The following is a 17,421-nucleotide window of genomic DNA, read 5'->3' on the forward strand; positions in this document are numbered from 1 at the left end:
CAGCAAGAGACTTTTCTGGCATTTAGACACAGTGGCTGGCTATTCTCCAATATCTGCTGTGCATGCAAGTTCAGTGCTCAGGATGCCAGTCTTTTCCCCTGTTCAGGGCATTTGGAGTTTAAGGGACTTCCTTAGAGCAATCTTCCATTCTTACATCTGGTAAAGCAGAGCAGAAAGGGTATAGTGAAAATGGCATATGAAGGTCTTTTTGTTGTTCCTTTTTGTGTTTTTCTGAACACTCTTTTTGGTGTGTAAACCATGGGGATTCTCTGAAGCAAAAGATTCTTCAGTACACGCAATAACAAACTACTGCTTCCAAGCAAGTGGGTTTTTATTCCTTCAGGGCTCTCCCATTTCATGTCTGTTCAGTAATCAGAGACCAGACCAGTAGTGCGCTTTTTCTTTTAGCAGCATGTTGTGATGTTAGAACTTCCTGCAAAATCATGTGTTTCATATGGTTTTTATATTTTAATCACTTTTTTTAAAAGTGGTTCCAGATGTAAGCATATATTTGGTTACAGTTTATTGCACATGCTTACACACTGATAAACTGGTAAGGCCTGCATCCAACAGCCTTTAAATCAATATGTGTCTTTCTATTGACTTCCAAAAGCTCTGGTTTGGGCTGTTGGACTCATTGGTATAGTCAATGGATTCAGGTTACCAGTTTTCTCAGAGGTGTTCAGTAACAGTTAGTGCAATAGTTACAATTACAGTAGCTTAGAAATGTGAAGAGTCCTATTGCAAGAGGAAATGCTTTTCCTTTTCCTTCCTCCTCCATGAATCAGACATCTACTCATGCTTCATTTGACTCTTGCCAAAGATAGGTGAAGCACCCAGTCAAACAGAGAGGATGGGTATGTGCTTAGGACTCCCAAATACCTGTGCAGGAAATACTAATGCATGCACAGCAAGACTAATGTGTTCTGGACTTAGGAAATCCTCATGCAGATGCACTGTACATGCTAATATGGGAGGTAAAACAACTTTATTAATTTTCCTTTCCCCCCCTTCTCTGATTGGGAAATTCATGTCTGTTCATGGCATCCCTTCACCAGAGGCTGTTGCTGCTTTCCCACCAGGCAGTCCTTCTGGGCACAAGGAATGCCCCTAAGGGAAGCAGGCCACAGGAAAAGGATGAGTTGAGTTTCCTACATAATGCAATAAGTGACTGGAAGCGCATGTGAGGTAAGTGAAGCACATGTTGGCTTTGTAGAAGGCTCAGTCCTACTTGTGCTTCACCCATTTTTCCTTTCCAAGCAGGAATCATTAGCGAAATCAAACACCAGCAGGTCCCGTGTTGCTAAATCAGGTTCTGTAGGAGCTCAGGCAGACATGTATGGAGAGCTGAAAAACATAAAGTGTACGTATGTATGTAGTGCTCCTTAAGTGTGGGTGGTGGGAGGTAGATGAAGCTGCTTATCCCATTGCACAGAACCCCTCTTGAAAGTCTCCTGATTTGGGGGCCGGGGGGGGGGGGGCGGGGTGAGGAGTCCCTTGAGAATCTAGTGTCCTAAACAAGAGGAAAGCCATGGGATAGGTACCTAATGGCCATGGAATAGATTTCCTGGAAGAACTGGAGGCTTTGGGACAGATAGAAGTTCTCAGCTCATAGGCAGAAATATCAGGAACTTGGAATTTTGTCACAAGGGTAAAATTGGAGTATCTTGTAAAGGCTTAGTGAGTGAAAGCTGATAAAAAGAAACTTTAGTTGATATATTTATTCATAGTCAACAATAAATTGGGAGAATCAGGAAGAGATTGATGCTGTAGTCTGTTCAGGTCATGTCATGCAGGGGCATTTGTTAGTAGCTTGAGGAAAATCTTCAAAAAAAAAGATTGTGTAAGAGATGCAGAGAAATGCTCATCATTTATCTGAATTGCTTCAAATGTGGTAAGGTGAACCCAGTCTTGACGTAGAGGCTGTATGCTGACAGAGTTTTACAAAAAGCAGATTTTATTTGATTCACTTGGGACATCCCAAATGTTGATAAACTGGAAAGGACTGTGCCAGTACTTCTGTCATATGGTGACAGAGAAAAACACGTACAACAGAAACGTACTGTGCAATGAATCAAGTAACACAGTTTCTATTCAGATCACAGCCCTGCGGGGAGATTATATACAGAGTAATTTTAGCCCTCTTAGAAGTGTGTTGCTAGAATTGCTCTATAAAGAGGAGAAATAACAGAAGCCTGGTAATTAAATATGCTGAATTAAAAAAAAATCGGAGGGAAAATATTTATTGCAACAAGATTGGAATACTTAAAATCTTCAGTTAGAGTCTCACACTAGCCTTTATGCACCAGTGGCATTTAAATTAAAACCAGTACGTTTCCATAAATAGAAAGTTGGGTTTAATGAAGGGGGAATTTTGATGAAAACAGCTTCCATTTGAAATCCCTGATTGCATCTATAAAGCAAGTCCTTTGAACAGTATCCTGCTGGCATACTGTTGATGACAATAAAACTAAATATAAGTACAGAGAGATATCTGCAAATGTGTGCGTGCATTTATGTATTTATATATGTAGCTGAAGATTGGAACTAATTGGGAAACTCAGCTTATCTAATTCAAATGCAGATGCGAAATGAATTTTAGTCCAGCGTATGATGTCTTTGATAGAATCCATAGAGCATCTACTATTCTATAAAGGGGCTATATTTCTACTGAGAAAACAAGTATTTATTATTGCTTATCTTGTATATTTTTAATCACATTAATATTTTCTATGATTCTGCACTTGGAAGAAAAATATAACTTGGGACAAAGAAGTTTTGCTTACCTTCTATTTTCTTTGCCTTTTAATCCAAGTAGTAATAATTTTCTAAATCTTAAATACTTTAGTTATTAAGCAATATAATTTTTTGCAAGTGATTTACTTATTGCAGCAAATGGCTAAATGTTCTCCTGCATCAACACTACTGGAGGTGTAGAGCATGTGGGAAAAACATCCTGAAAGACCAGCAGTAGGGATCACTGGATCCTTTAACGCAGATCTCTCTAATGCAAGGAATTTATAAAGGTAGCATTGGCAACTTGAAGGGTGCACTGACGTTTTAAAGTCCTGAGGTCATTAAAAATCTTAATTTTCATTAAAAAAAAAAAAAGGTGCATAGTCCAAATTGTTATAGAAAGAACTATAAAATGTGACTTTAGCATGAATTCAAGTCATCAGTAGAAGGTAAAGTTTAAAAATGTTTTAATTTAGTTTAAATTTTTAATATCACAATCGTTTTAAGTCTCACTTTGAGTTTGAACATGCCAGAGTTTTACCTTCTGTAGAGGCATATAATCTCTTTGTGTGTGTATATATATATATATAGAAAAGAAAGAGATCACCTCAAAACATCATCTGATTTCTCTGGTCCTTGCTAGCTGAAGGTAGCTGAACACATGTTAAATGGAGCAGAAATCAGAGTGCAGAAAATGGTAATCGGCAATTTAATCAATAAATAGATAGACTACACTATAAATATCTGTTGATCTTTGTAGTGACTAGGATAATGGGGAAAGGGTTGAGTGCTGCTTCTGCTTTGTAATGCTTTAGCAATGCTTGTAGCGATAAACCTGCCTTAAAACACCAGTTAAACAGGGTTTATGACTGCTTTATGTTGCTGAAGTGATGCAACAGATCAACAAGTATCAACAAAGCTAGACTATTGTTTTGCCTTTTTTAAAAAGTAAACTTGAAAAACATAAAGTAATCCGAGTGCCTTTTGTCTAAAAGCAACGTCCCACATGTTTGATGGTCCTCTCCCTCCATGTAAATGAACCACAAAAAACCCTATTTGAATGAACTAATTGGTTATAGGCTGTTTGGCCCATAAGGTCCATTTGAATCCTCTAGCAGCTGGAGAGTGTAGATGCTGGAGACTCAGACCACTGTCCTAGCCAGGATGAGACGTGGTGCACAGCTGGGGAAGGCCCTGGGCTGAGGGCTGGTAAGGAAGGTAGGCAGCAGCTGGAAGGTAGAAGCATCAGGGACCTGACAGCGAAGATTTAGATGAGGAGAAAACCTGCATCTGGGAACAGGTTTGTGAAGCTTTACCTTTGTGGTAGCTGCTTCTCTACAGAGCTTTTCCCAAAAGCTTTTATTTCGTGACTTTTAAATCTTCCCATCCACCTCTTTTCCACATCTGTATATACCAGTCTAAACTGTGCAGTGTATGCCGTGTTTTATATGCCATAATTTTACTATATATGTTATTCTTTGCTGTTCTGTTAATTTAATATATAAGAAGAAAAAAGGTATTTTTAATAAGTAACTCACCAAAATGAGAATCACATCATATTAAGTAACCAATATTTCTGTGAACAATACTTTGCAAATGTGACTTCTCATCAGAGCTTTTAAGACTGTTTTATAAAGTCTATTGAATTACATAAGACTAAATCATTGTTATGTGTAGTGGGTGCTTGTAGATTAAAAAGAAAAAGCAGAACAAAAAACTTGTGATCATTCAGGCTAACCTTCTGTGTGTAATCTAAATGAATTCCTATTTGAAGTATGATTTTCAGAATGCAAGATCCAATCTTGATTTAAAAGGGTCAAGGACAGAGAACCTGTCACAACCCTTAGGGATGGGTACTTCACCAGTGGTGAAGTACTGTACCCTGTGTATCTGCATCATATATCTGATCTGAACTTGTCTGTTGAAGCTTGTTTGTAGTGTTGCCAGTTACCTGTAAGAGCCACCTGTCAAAACTATTTTAGACAATGATCAAGTCAGACATAATTTTCACAGGATAAATGGAGCTGCATTAAAGAGTTTCTTCTAGTCCTTTATTTATGAGGCTCTTCAGTGAATTTCTTGAATTGTACACACCAGGCATCCACACGGCCTTCCAACACTAGATGCTCGAGTGCGAAGTGTACAGTTAATTCAAGTTCTCCAGTCCTATTCACGCTTCTTCCACGGAGGCCTCCAGAGATGCATTTTTCCCTTTATCCCCAACAGCATATCAGGAGCTCATGTTTGGCGGAGTCATGGCTACTTTTAGTGCCGAGTCTTTTTAAGAACTGTTGCCCCCAGCATAAACTCTCTCTCTCTGCCAAGAGGACCCTACTCTCTTGTTTAATATATAGATATATAAATTGGTTCTCAGAGTGAAGTGATTTGCCCAGAGGCTCACAGTGGCAGAGCCTGGGAGGAACAATCAAACTCCTAAATATTGTACTGTGTCCTTGCCAATTGACTATTAATTTACTTGTTTCGTCCCCTGTACTTAATGTTCTGTATGACTGAATATTCTTCTGGTTTCCTTTCATGGGCTGAGGCTGTACATGCTCTGTCTTTTAGATTTGGTCTAGTTTCATCTGACAAACAGAGTATACTTTAGGGATTACAAGGTGATAATACTATTTCTAATCATGTTTATTATTATTACTACAAAATCTTATCTGTAGGTTTAATTATTTCCTATAGTTGTGTGATGAATAAAATATTCATCTCAAGTATATTATGAAATGCCTCCCATCTCATTTAAGTCAGGATTAAATTTCTTTCATTGCTGCTGGGCCCCGTTCAGGGTGGTACTCTTCCCCTGCTTCCTTTGGAGAGCTGATATCATGCTGGTTTGCAATATTCATTAGCAGCCCAACCCTTTTTCCAGGGATGACCTCTGGTTATACCCATTCCAAATGCTTCTGCTTTTAAAAAGTGCATCCAAGAAAAAGGAGCTTGAACCTGAAGTCTACTTCATGAGCTGAATACAGAGGAGGAAGAGGGAACCCCTGTCTTTTTGAAATGGATTAACGTTACCAGCATGACACCCTTGCACCAAGGGCAGAAGCTATCATTTCCCTTCTCAAATGGTAGGAGACTATCCCCTAGTGCTAAGTAGAAGAGTAAGACTACTTTTTTTAGGAACACTGTTTTTAAATGCTTCTGTTTGAAAGGAGCAAGTGCTTTATTGGGAAAAACAAACAAACAAACAAAACAAAAAACCCCACCCAAAACAAAAAACAAACACCAAAAACCTCCAACTTGATTCCTAAGGATATCAAACTGTATGTGAAAATGAAAATGAATCCCACGAACAGCTGAACCGACTTGAAGTTAGTAGGTATTCTTAACAATTTCTTGAACAGTTGTTCATCTTCCATGCAATGAAGATGGCCTCTTCTTTTATTTTTTTAGTTACCATTTTCCCTTTAAATTCTTTGCTTAAGCAGTTGTCTGGTGTACATTATACAGGCTGTAGGTCTGCAGTCAAGTGCAGTAGTGTTGGATCCTACCAAAGGCCCAGGCAGTGCAGCAAGCTGCCTCCTCTGTGGCAGGGAGCAGTGTGGTTGGTGTGGTGTGGGTGGAGATGGCAGTGGCTCCCTGTTTCCGGTCACCTCCCATCTGTGATAAACTTTAATGTCCTCCACCGCTGGAGGGGACACATCGTTGCAAGTGGTTACGCACTGTCTGGCAGCAGGAGGGTTGAAACATCACCAGGACTACTCGCTTGCACCATGAAGGAGAATATTGGTATGGACAGGGAGAGCTGCCGTGTTGAGAGGAAGCTGGCAGTACAGACATGTCTTTGGGGATGTTGAGGCTCCTGGGCCATCACACAGTGCCCTGGAGCAATGTGGCATGGATTCCTGTCATGTGGAGTACATATCATTCACTCTGTGTCCTTCAGGTGGTGACTGACAGGGCCAGTGGAGAGGTGACAGTGCTCTCTTGGGGCTAAGGCACATGCCATGCCAGGTCTGGAGGAGACCCCTGGGGCCAGGCCCAGCACAAGCTGCTGCACCCCTGTGCTATGTCCCCTCCGAGGGTGTCAGGCTCTGGGAGGTGATGAGGTGCTCCTCAGCCTTGTGATCAGCATCAGGCCTGCAGCACTGTGGGCCAGGCCGTAAGCGGCTTCAGCAGCCTCAATGGTGGCCAGAGGTAGTCACAGCATGTGCCAGCTTTGCTTGGCCACAACACAAGGAGCAGGAAGGGGACAGGGTCTCCCTTTCCCCACCCGCAGTGCAGGGGGCCAAGCCCCCTATGGTCTTCCCCCTGCTCTGACCTGGACCCTTCTCAGAGGGGGAACACTGTGACCAGCACAAGGTATTTTAGAAAGAGCAAGACCAGCAGACAGACTCTTCCTCTTGTAAAATCTCTCAGTTTTCAGGCTGGCTGGTGTGAAATGCTTTCTTATGGCAGTTCTTGAGTTAAAGCAGATGGTGTCTATGTGCTATGGTGTAAGTGCATCAGAAACCCTTGGAGGATTAAAATGATGACTCATTGGAGCAAAGCAGGACAGGGAGATGAACGACTGAAAGAGATGTCTCTAGTCCATACAAAGTCGTTGGCTTTTTGGAGGCATGTAGAAATATATTTTATACTACTTAGAAGTGCTAAGTTTCAAAAGTTGTAAATCTGCTCTCCATTTTATGATAAGCTAAATAAAAGACAACAACAATTATTTTTATACTTTAGCTTGTTATTTTGTTTTTCACCTATGAGGTAATGAGTCCTTATGAAATTAGAAAAGCAATCCTCATCTGGCTTGGGTAAATAGAAAGATTGGCTTCTCCTTAAGTGATTGATTACTTTTAAATTACTGTGAAGGCTCCTTTTAAATTGGTCAATGTAAGTGACAAAGTAAGCAAAGCTACTCCTTTCCCCTCTTTGTTAGGGGTAGCTTTAAAATTTTCAGCATAGGCTTAGGGTGTGGAACTTAAGATAATACACCTCTAACACACTTCCTAAATGATACACAGTTACTGTGAATGGAGTAGAGGTGATAGATGTAATGAATATTAACAAGTTTTCCAGTTTTCCTTTTAGATACATTTTGCGGGGGTTGTAACCTCTGTGAAGCTTAGAAGCTGAAGTGCTTTCCACTTTAGAAAGTGTGGGGGTTTTAATTTTGGTTTAGTTAGGTTTGGTTTTTGTTTAGGGGGGAAAGTAGGTGATAATGATAGCATCTCTGATTCTGAGACAAGGGAGAAAAATACAATACTTGAACAGCTTTTTTTTTTTTTTTGTCCTGCTTTTTGAAAACTTATGCAGCTAAAACAGCTGGGGGGGAGAGGAATCAATTTTGACAGGGAATTCTGTAACAGTTCACAACAGGCTGGGTTTGATTTAGTGCATTGTAAACTATTAAGCATGGACAGTACAGTTTAATAATAAGCATTCAAGCTGCTCAGCTAAAAAGTCTGCTGAGCATGCTCATAGACTAAGTTAGCTGCATGTTGGAAAGTTAAAATTTGATATAACACTAGGAATTAATTAGAAAGATAACTGGAAGGAGGCATCAGCAGATAATGTAAAGCATACCAGGGCTCAGGTAACGGTTTTGCTTTTTAAAACTCTGCATTTGTCTCCTCCTTACAGTTTATCATAGAATAGTAAGTGGTCATATTATACTGCCTATCAGCAAGGTCCTAACTCTGCAGGACAGCCTATGTAGTGACTTGATTTATGAAGCCAATATTTAATAGAAAAGACAAGCATATCTATTAATACAACCTAAAGTTTCTTCACCATTTGACTACTTACTGTTCTCATTTTGTAACAGGGATTTGCTGCTATGGAATAATTTACACCACTTGAAGTAATCTATATAGTAGTCTGTACTTACATCTAAGGATAGCAGAAAGTTACTGTTTTAAAACTAAAGTATTTTATAGAACAAGTGTTCTGAGGACTGTTTTCTGAGCCTGTGTGTGTTTGAATTCTGTCATAATGCCAATGAAGTAGAGGAGCTAGGGCCACCTCATTTTATGAAAGCAAATTTTACTTTGCTAGTGCACCATAAAAGTTTTATAGAACTGTCTGACAAGTCTAATGTAATAGAAAATATACAGGTACTGCCAATAATCAGAAACGTGAGGGGAGCTAAATCCACTGAGACTGAGATAAAAATCAATACAGTTTGGTTAACGTCACTGTAGGATCAGAAACCTTGTTCCTTTGCCATGCATTTCTTTTCTTCTAAAAGAATCCTAGTACAACATGCTCCCTGGTCTCCTACCAAGTCTCTCTGTTGTTCCTGTCCATCCTGTTTTGTGGGCAACACAGGTGCCTAGTGGCATTTCTTCAGAACTGTCTTTGGTCATTGGTGCTTCTTCGCCAGAGCAACACCTGCTGAGTCCTGAGTTGCCCAGTATCTTTCCAGAAGAGAGGTACCATGACAGAGGGAATTTGTACAGCTTGCATCTTCGCTTGTTGTTGCAGAAAAGAGCTTAAATCTGTGCTATGGAAGCAGTTACAAAGAGCATGGATTGGGACAACTCAGCCCAAAAGTCAGAAGGGAGTTTATCAGGACAAAAGAAAAATAAGGCAGCTGCAGCTTGTGCAGGCATCCCAGAGGCAGCTGAGGCTGGATGTCTTTGGCCTTGCAGCTTGCCAAAGAGCAATTGGATGCAGAATGAGTTTTTAGGAGAATGTATAAGCATTTGGGGAGTGCATGAGTGGAATGAGTCTACTTTACTCCATAACTCTTTTAAAGGACACAGTTTGGCAGCCAGAACTCTTTGCAGGTCAGTCAGATGCCCAGTGGGAAGTCGAGGGTACCTGCCAATGCATTTAATAGTTCTCTGCCTGGCTGAAGTGCTAGGTTTGTTACAGATGTTTGGTATACAGATATCTTTAAAAATGACTTGTATAAAGTTCAAGCTGTAATGCTGGCTAGCAGAAAAGAAACACTTTTAAAAATGTGTTTGTAAAAAGCTAGGAAACTGCAGAATATTAGTTTCAAAAATCTCACATCTGTATGGTTTGGCTTACACAGCTAATGGTTCCAGGTTTTCTGTTCATATTCATGCAGCTGGTGTTGCAGTGAACTATGCCGGAAACATGATGGCTACCCACATCAAGAAGTACCACTGGGTCCTGCTGATGGTTCAGGTCAAATCACTCTTGAGTAAACAGTAGTAAAGGTCCATTTGTTTGAACCTCTTATGTTTGCTTTGTATATCTGAAACCAAACTAAAGATTTGGCACTACAGTTTCATTACATCTTTATGAGAACAGCTGCACTATGCTGAAAGCTTATCAAGATCTTAAAATTTAAATTAGCTCTTCAGCGTTAATCATAGTTAGAATTTAATACATCAGTTTGCTTGTTTACATTAGCAAATACTACGGTGCAATAGAAGCAAATCTGAAAAGCAAAACATTTGGTGCTAACGACCTTATATCCACACCTGGGAACATTCTGGGGTTTTTTACTTCAGATTAAGTCCAGTCTGGTTCTGTGGACTGAGTGTTCATTTCTGATCAGAGAGTATATTGTTCATAAACAAGCAGACCCACTCTTTTTTTAGTCTTATTTTTATTTAATATTTGGGGTGTTTGTCTGACAGAAGATGCATATGATGTTCTGATATAGGTTTGGGTTATGTGCCTGACATATAGTAAGTAGCACAATGAAATGCAAATGAAACTTATGTTGATTCAAGAGGTGTTGTGGTTTAACCCCAGCCAGCAACTAAGCACAACACAGCCGCTCACTCACTCCCCCCATCCAGTGGGATGGGGGAGAAAATCGGAAAAAAAAAAGTAAAACTCCTGGGTTGAAATAAGAACGGTTTAACAGAACAGAAAAGAAGAAACTAATAATGATAATGATAACACTAATAAAATGACAACAGTAGTAATAAAAGGATTGGAATGTACAATGATGTGCAGGGCAATTGCTCACCACCCGCCGACCGACACCCAGCTAGTCCCCGAGCAGCAATTCCCCGCCCCCACTTCCCAGTTCCTATACTAGATGGGACGTCCCATGGTATGGAATACACCGTTGGCCAGTTTGGGTCAGGTGCCCTGGTTGTGTCCTGTTGCCGCCTTCTTGTGCCCCACCAGCTTTCTCGCTGGCTGGGCATGAAAAGCTGAAAAATCCTTGACTATAGACTAAACAATACTGAGCAACAACTGAAAACATCAGTGTGTTATCAACATTCTTCACATACTGAACTCAAAACACAGCACTGTACCAGCTACTAGGAAGACAGTTAACTCTATCCCAGCTAAAACCAGGACAGAGGGTTTTAAAATGAGATCCTACTTTACAAATACCACACATTTTGATGAGGTTTCACTACATATTTTACTGAAATTAATGTTTTAGGGCCATGGAGATTGCAAGCTGAAACAGGTTGCAGACCATCTGCTCAATATGTTTTCTGTGATGGCAGCCAGTTCCAGGTGCTTTGGAGTTTAGAAGTCCCTATATTAGATGGCTGTGGAATAAAATAGCCCCAGGGCAATGTCTTGGAGGTACATATCATGTTCTCTGTTTGTTATGTTACCTTAAGCAAAATATTTTTAAAACATTTTAGTTTGAAAACAAATATGGTTTATTTCATACATATCAAGACATTGGCAATACAAAGGACCTCTCTTATGTCCGAGCTTTAGGTACAGACAACTTACAAGCTTCACCACAATATCTTCAGATGGTTTACAGCATGCTCTACAGAGGTGATCTATAAGTTATAAGTTTACTGAAATTGTTTTCTAATTTCTGTAGATCAGTTGAATCAATTTGGAAGCTCCCTTGTCTGATTAAAATACTTGTATTTTGTTAATGATGAAACAAGTTTCTATTCATCTATATTTTTTTCATTTTGCAAGTAGACATGTCCCTCAGCAAGTTATTTATTTGAGCTATTGAGTCCAAACCAGCTATGGAAACACAGTATCCATCCTTTACCTCCCAAAATGGTTTCTCATTTGTAGAAATTATTAAAATAAAGATTTGCACTTTATGCCTGACTAGGATTTTTTTAGTTTTTGCACTCCTTCTGCATCAGTAGCTACTTTGAATCTTTTGGATTATGCTTTCTAAAGTTGCAGCTAGGGCAAATATTGAAAATAATATTTAAATACTTGGGGAAAAAACCCCGTATCTCCAGTGAGATGGACCTGTAAGCAATTACAGTGTTAATTTTTTTTTCTATCTTTTTTTAATTATATATAATATTTCACAGTATACAGAGACTTTCTGTATTTAAACATTATTTGTATACCTTCCTTTGCCACTGGCAACATTTTTTTCTCCTTTTCACTTCAGCATGCATTTATGAACAAGCACATTTAATTAGATTTCTTTTTGACATTTGTATACTTTTTTAAAACTGGAAATGCAGTAACTTGTCACTCAAACCCCTGCAGAAGACCTGGTTTTGCTCCATCTGTTCCTCGCAGGCTGATAGGTAAAGGTGGGATGGCTGGCTACAGGGATTGCTTATGCAACCCAAGTTGGTACTCAGGAAACACGATGCCCAAGACAGTAGTGAAGCTTTCCAGTCGGAGCACAGGGGTGTCGTGTTTTCTTTCTCCGCCTTCCTCTGCCTTGTGAAAGCATCGAACAGCATTCACAGCTGGCTTAGCTGTTGACAGGGAAGAGCTGTGGAAAACTAAAGCAGCTGGTTTTTTGGATGCCATTTTTTTGGTGAAAATGGGGCTGAATGCAAAGAGTTCATATTGTGTTATAAGTATGGTATATAAATCAGAATGAAACTGAAAGTTGTGTGTATGGCAGAACTGCCTACATCTCCGCCCATCGTACTGTTCCTATTCTCCAAGCTCAACATGAGAACATCCTGACAAAATCCAGTTCTACCCAAACCTTACATTTCTGTTTTCTTTTTGAATCTAGTAGGTGTTTGTGCCTTCAGTAAAATACTCTGCAGGTCATCTGCCTGGGCCATTTGTTTCTTTGATTTGTATTCCTTCCCACTCTTCTCCCAGTAAGTACCCTCAGACTCTCCTGAAACTGTTTTAAACTTTTGCTTGCTCAGAAAATCACTCCAGTGGTTCTTATTGAAATAATATTAACAAAGCTGTCTTTGAAGAAAGGCAAAGCCTGTAATAAGGAGTAATGCCAGGAGTCTTGCTAGTTCCAGTACTGAAACCAATGTGAAAATAAAATTACTTTTTGCTTTACTTTGGGACAGGATGGAAGAATAAGTCACTTACTTAAGTGTGAATACTTAAGTAAAATTGCAGGAGACAATACCATTTCATTTAATTGAACAAATAAACCAAAAAGCTCCACCTTCTTGTGAAGTAACTCCTTCAACAGCTGACACTTTGAAATTCAAGACAGCGGATTTTTATTCATGTGTCTCTTACTAAGCATGTATATTTGGAATTCTCAAAAGCAATAATATAAAGGTGAGAAATGAATAGCTTGCTTTGGGACCTTTGCTGTGGATTTCTTGTGGTGGATCTTGTTTTCTTTTTGATATATTCAGGAATGGTAGGAGGCAGGAACTGGTAGAGAGAGACCTGAGCAGAGACAAGAGGACCTCTTCTGCCCCTTCCACAAACTTCTAGCCTGCTTCTCTTTGGGAGCAGATAGTTGATTCATGCCCATGTCATGTACTGTCTAATGCTGAGCTGATGACCCTTACTGCCTCTACATGCTCCCTTTTAAGGAGACTGCACTTCGTAAGGGCAGCCTTGAATTGGAAACAACTTTATGGACCTGCTTTTTGTTATGCAAATTAACTACTTGAATTACTTGTCTTTCTACTGTGTTTATGGACTTGCCTGTTTCTTATATGAACCAGTTTAATTAGCTGTGTCAGTTCCAGTGCTTGCAGAAAGATTTACAATGGCTGATCTTTGCAGGTATTTCCACTCCACAGTCTCCATTATATGTAGTGTTAGAACTCCACAAGGGAACACACGTAAGTGGCGATCATGCTGTGATGATTTCTTAAGGACTCTGGCATTTGTGTGCATGTGTGTTGGTGTGTGTGTCTTCCTTTTCCTTATAACTAAATGCTATCTATAAGTACTATAGCTACATAAGAAGTACTATAGCTATATTGAAAGGGATGCTATTTCTGTTTAATTCTTCTTCAATTTATTTGGCTTTAGTTATTGGTTATACATAGCTTCTTATTTAGTGGGAATAACATCTGGTGAATATCGTAAGTAAAATGCTGATTGAAGAAGTACATAGAATATTTTCCAATATTAGATCTTACAGTTATTGCTTTAATAATCTTTTATGTTTCTAGCAATATTAAAAGTCCAGATGTTGTTTAAAATCTCTTACAGATTACTTGAAATATACCCCCAGTTTAAAAAAAACAAACAGAAGCACTGGGTTTGTCCAATGTTTTCCATCAGAATTATAAATATTTTTCTCACTTTTGAGTTTTCTTCCTTTTGAATGCCCCTAGTGCCAGCTTAGCTGCTGAGTGTGTCCCCAGACAGTTTTATTTTTGAAGGTACTTGAGGAAAAGTGGTTATATTGTATCTTCTTATTCTGGAGTCTGATTTCTCTGCATTCTGCAAGACTCATTAGCTTAGACTATGATGTTGTTGAAAGAGATGCTCTGATGTGTTATAGAAAGATCGTAGGCCAATTTATTTATGTTGTAACTAAAGAGATTTAATAATCAGAATCTGTAACAGAGACAACTTTAATCATGATTTCAAGTGATAATGTAAGTATTGTTCTCCTTAGTGTAAAGTAATAAGTTAAGGAATTTTTCAATATTAAATTAGGCAAAACCTTAAATAACATGGACTTTCAAAACTATTTTTTTGCACTGAGGAGAATGTTGTTTTTTCTCTAACCTGTCATAACAGCTATTAATTTTGGCGTAGCACATCTCACCTACTTTGACATGTAAGTTGACACAGAGAAATATGAGGATTTTGTGTGTTGTCTAAGTAGGTATGGGATATTTTATGGGAATATGTTCAAATTAATTGTGCTCTAGTAGCCTTAGAACTATCTGTGCTGCAAGAAATAGATAAATGCAAAGGAGTATTATCAGTGTCTTCTCAAAAAGAGGGATATAGAAGCAATGTGGAAATGCCTTATTCCTAAACAACACAGTCAGGTGAGTTGAGCCCGAGGACTTGACGGTGGCTATGAATACAACATTTGGCATGTGACTTAATGATTTAATGTTGCCAAGTTAGATTTTATGGGCACAATAGTGTTGAAAATTCAGAAGGCCTGAATTCCAACATCATTTAAATTAGCCTCCCACTGATGTGTTTCAGCTATATCTCAAAACAGAAATCATACAAAATTAACAGACCTCCAGTCAAACTTAGTAAAACACATGCTTTTCTAACTGCTTTTTATTGCCTTCCTTTTCTAGGTCTTTAGGGATTTTACACTGCGTATCTGGAAAAACAAGTCACCGTTTAAACACTAAGTCTACAGCTTGAATGGTAAGGGGTAGCTGCATTACTGTGTTGTTATTACTCAGTTAGTGTGAAGCTGATGACCTGGGTGAAGGAAGTGCAATTCTAGTTTCTTTGCCTGGAACTTTCATGCTCTAAGTCCATATACACCTGAAAGAACTATTTTTTTTAAAAGTCACATAAAGTAAAGCACAGTTTTTAAACACTTCCACACTTACAACTACGCGCTTGCTGCTAAAAGCTGTATAGTCTCTTCAGCTCCCATTGACCTCACTGATATTCTTTGGACTTTGTACATAGGCCCTCTGTTGTATAGATTTCTATTTTTTAATATATTTAATGTTTTAAACTATTCAGTATATGGTTGCTTAGAACTCCTGTTTTGTATCGTCCAGGTTTACAGTGGTTTTGCCTTCAGGCTGGCAACTGTTGTCTATGCATGATGTCTGGCATTTGCCACTTTAAGATCCTGCTTTCAATCAAGTTCTGGCAAACTATAATTTTTTAAGTAAAAATTATCCATCTTCTTCAATCTTCTCTTTACCTTTCTTCCAAAAGAATTCAGAAATTTAGAGGAAACCCTTCCTTCCACTAATATTCAGGCAACCTCTTCCAGAAAGTGTCTCTTGCCCTTCAATTAATGTAGCAGGGCAGAAGGGAAAGTGCCTTTTATAGTACTACAAAAACTGCTCAAATTTGGCCAGGTTGCAAGCTTTCAGAATGCTTCGGTCTTTACATACTCAGTAGAAAGCTCTAGACCTTCACAGCTGAAGAGTTTGTATTCTTCCCGCATGGAATAAACACCAACTTAGGACTGAACAGACTATTATTTGCTGCTTCAATCAGGAGTTGCTTCAGGGATATTTGGATTTTGGTAGAGAAGCCCCAAACCAAAAGCAGGTAGACTATATCTGTCCTGTGGTCTCAGTGACTGTGCTTATGGGTCTGACTCGAGTGCAAACTAGACACAGAAGGAGGTTAATTAGGTTGGTATCCTTTGAGAGATATTTATACATGGAAAGTGGGCCCAGAACTGGAGGTGCGTTTAAGAACTTGACAAGTACAAGAGTGCATCAACTTAAGGTTGCCCTTAGAAAGAGAAATTTCTATTTATTACAGTTACTCTGATTACAAAAATCAGATTGTTTTCTACAGAATTAATTGTAATTATTTATAGCACACACTAAGCATATATTTTTGCTTTGGGGTGGTGATAATTAATTACAACATTGGAAGAAAATAGTACAGCTTCAATACACTGAAGTTTGAACAACTAAAAAGCAATAATGAGAAGTACAGATCGTTCCTCACTGTGTTTCAGATCCATTTGGAATTCACTGAAGGAAAAGTAGTTGCTGGATTTTGAAGGGAGTCTGCTCCAGTGCTGCATAAAAGTCCTTCTTTATTTCACATTTCAGTAGGTCTCACACGGGCTCAGTTGGTCTCTTTTAGGTTTCAGTGGGTTTCTGAAGACTTCAGAGACACTGGCATTTTTCATATCCATTAGTGTGCTTTTGGCCTGAGCATACTAATGGTCAACTCTGACACTGGTTCAGCAATCTCTCCAGTGTACCCACTGTACAAGTTAGGGGACAATTGAAGAAACAAGGTTCAGAACCTTCAACTATTTGTTGAACTTATGCCTAAATGGAAGGATGAGCAAAAGATAGAATAGAAAGGATAGCAGATAGGCAACAGCAAAACTGGTTGCGTAAGTGATTAAAGTTGATTTATTCACATCTGTTACTGCATAAATTAGCAGTATGAGTAAGGGACCATATTAGAGGTTTACAGTGAAATGAATCAAATCAGAAAACTTCACAAAAGTATCCTAAAAAGAATACTAAACATCCATAGATAGTAGATGCTTTCAGTTGATTTTTAAGAATAAAAATCTGACCTTCTCCTTTGGGTGCTTGTATACAAAGCCTCTGACTACCCAGTTTATCTTTGGATCTTTTTCACGACAAGCTGGCCCTTTCAAAGCAGGCTTCTGAGATATTAGAGATAGGCTGAAACACACAATTTCCTAGAGAAGTAGCCTGGGAATACAAGCCCAGCAGAAAGCAGACAAGGAAGGCTGGAAATTAGTCTTTTGGAGGAGAAGCCCAGTAGGAAAGAATGAAGATGCCAATCTTAACTCCCTAGTAAAAGATGTGCAGGATGACTCCTGCAAGACATTGTTAGGCAGAGGAAAGCACATGGATGACATTTGGAATGTATTTCTCTCAAACAAAAAATGTAACCTAAACCTCATGCCCTGAAGAAAATTAACTTAAATCCTATAGCTCATAGGAACTC

At 39.0% G+C, this 17,421-nt stretch overlaps 1 protein-coding gene and 1 long non-coding RNA gene across 6 annotated transcripts in view; one reads left to right on the forward strand and one right to left on the reverse strand.

The window, feature by feature from the left end:
• The window catches only part of NRIP1 (nuclear receptor interacting protein 1), an 895,475-nt gene that overhangs the window by 536,356 nt on the left and 341,698 nt on the right, over positions 1-17,421 (reverse strand). The gene's annotated exons all lie outside the window — the stretch shown is intronic.
• Positions 1-17,421, forward strand: part of LOC126049084 (uncharacterized) — a 241,950-nt gene that overhangs the window by 11,363 nt on the left and 213,166 nt on the right. The window contains exon 2 of one of the 2 annotated variants that reach the window (XR_007509086.1): positions 15,075-15,147. The exons of the other annotated variant lie outside the window; for it this stretch is intronic. This is a non-coding gene — a long non-coding RNA (uncharacterized LOC126049084). The remainder of the gene's footprint in view (positions 1-15,074; positions 15,148-17,421) is intronic. 2 annotated transcript variants of the gene reach the window in all.

Source organism: Accipiter gentilis, chromosome 21 (genome assembly GCF_929443795.1).
Source record: "Accipiter gentilis chromosome 21, bAccGen1.1, whole genome shotgun sequence".
In the NCBI taxonomy this organism is placed as follows: Eukaryota; Metazoa; Chordata; class Aves; order Accipitriformes; family Accipitridae; genus Astur; species Astur gentilis.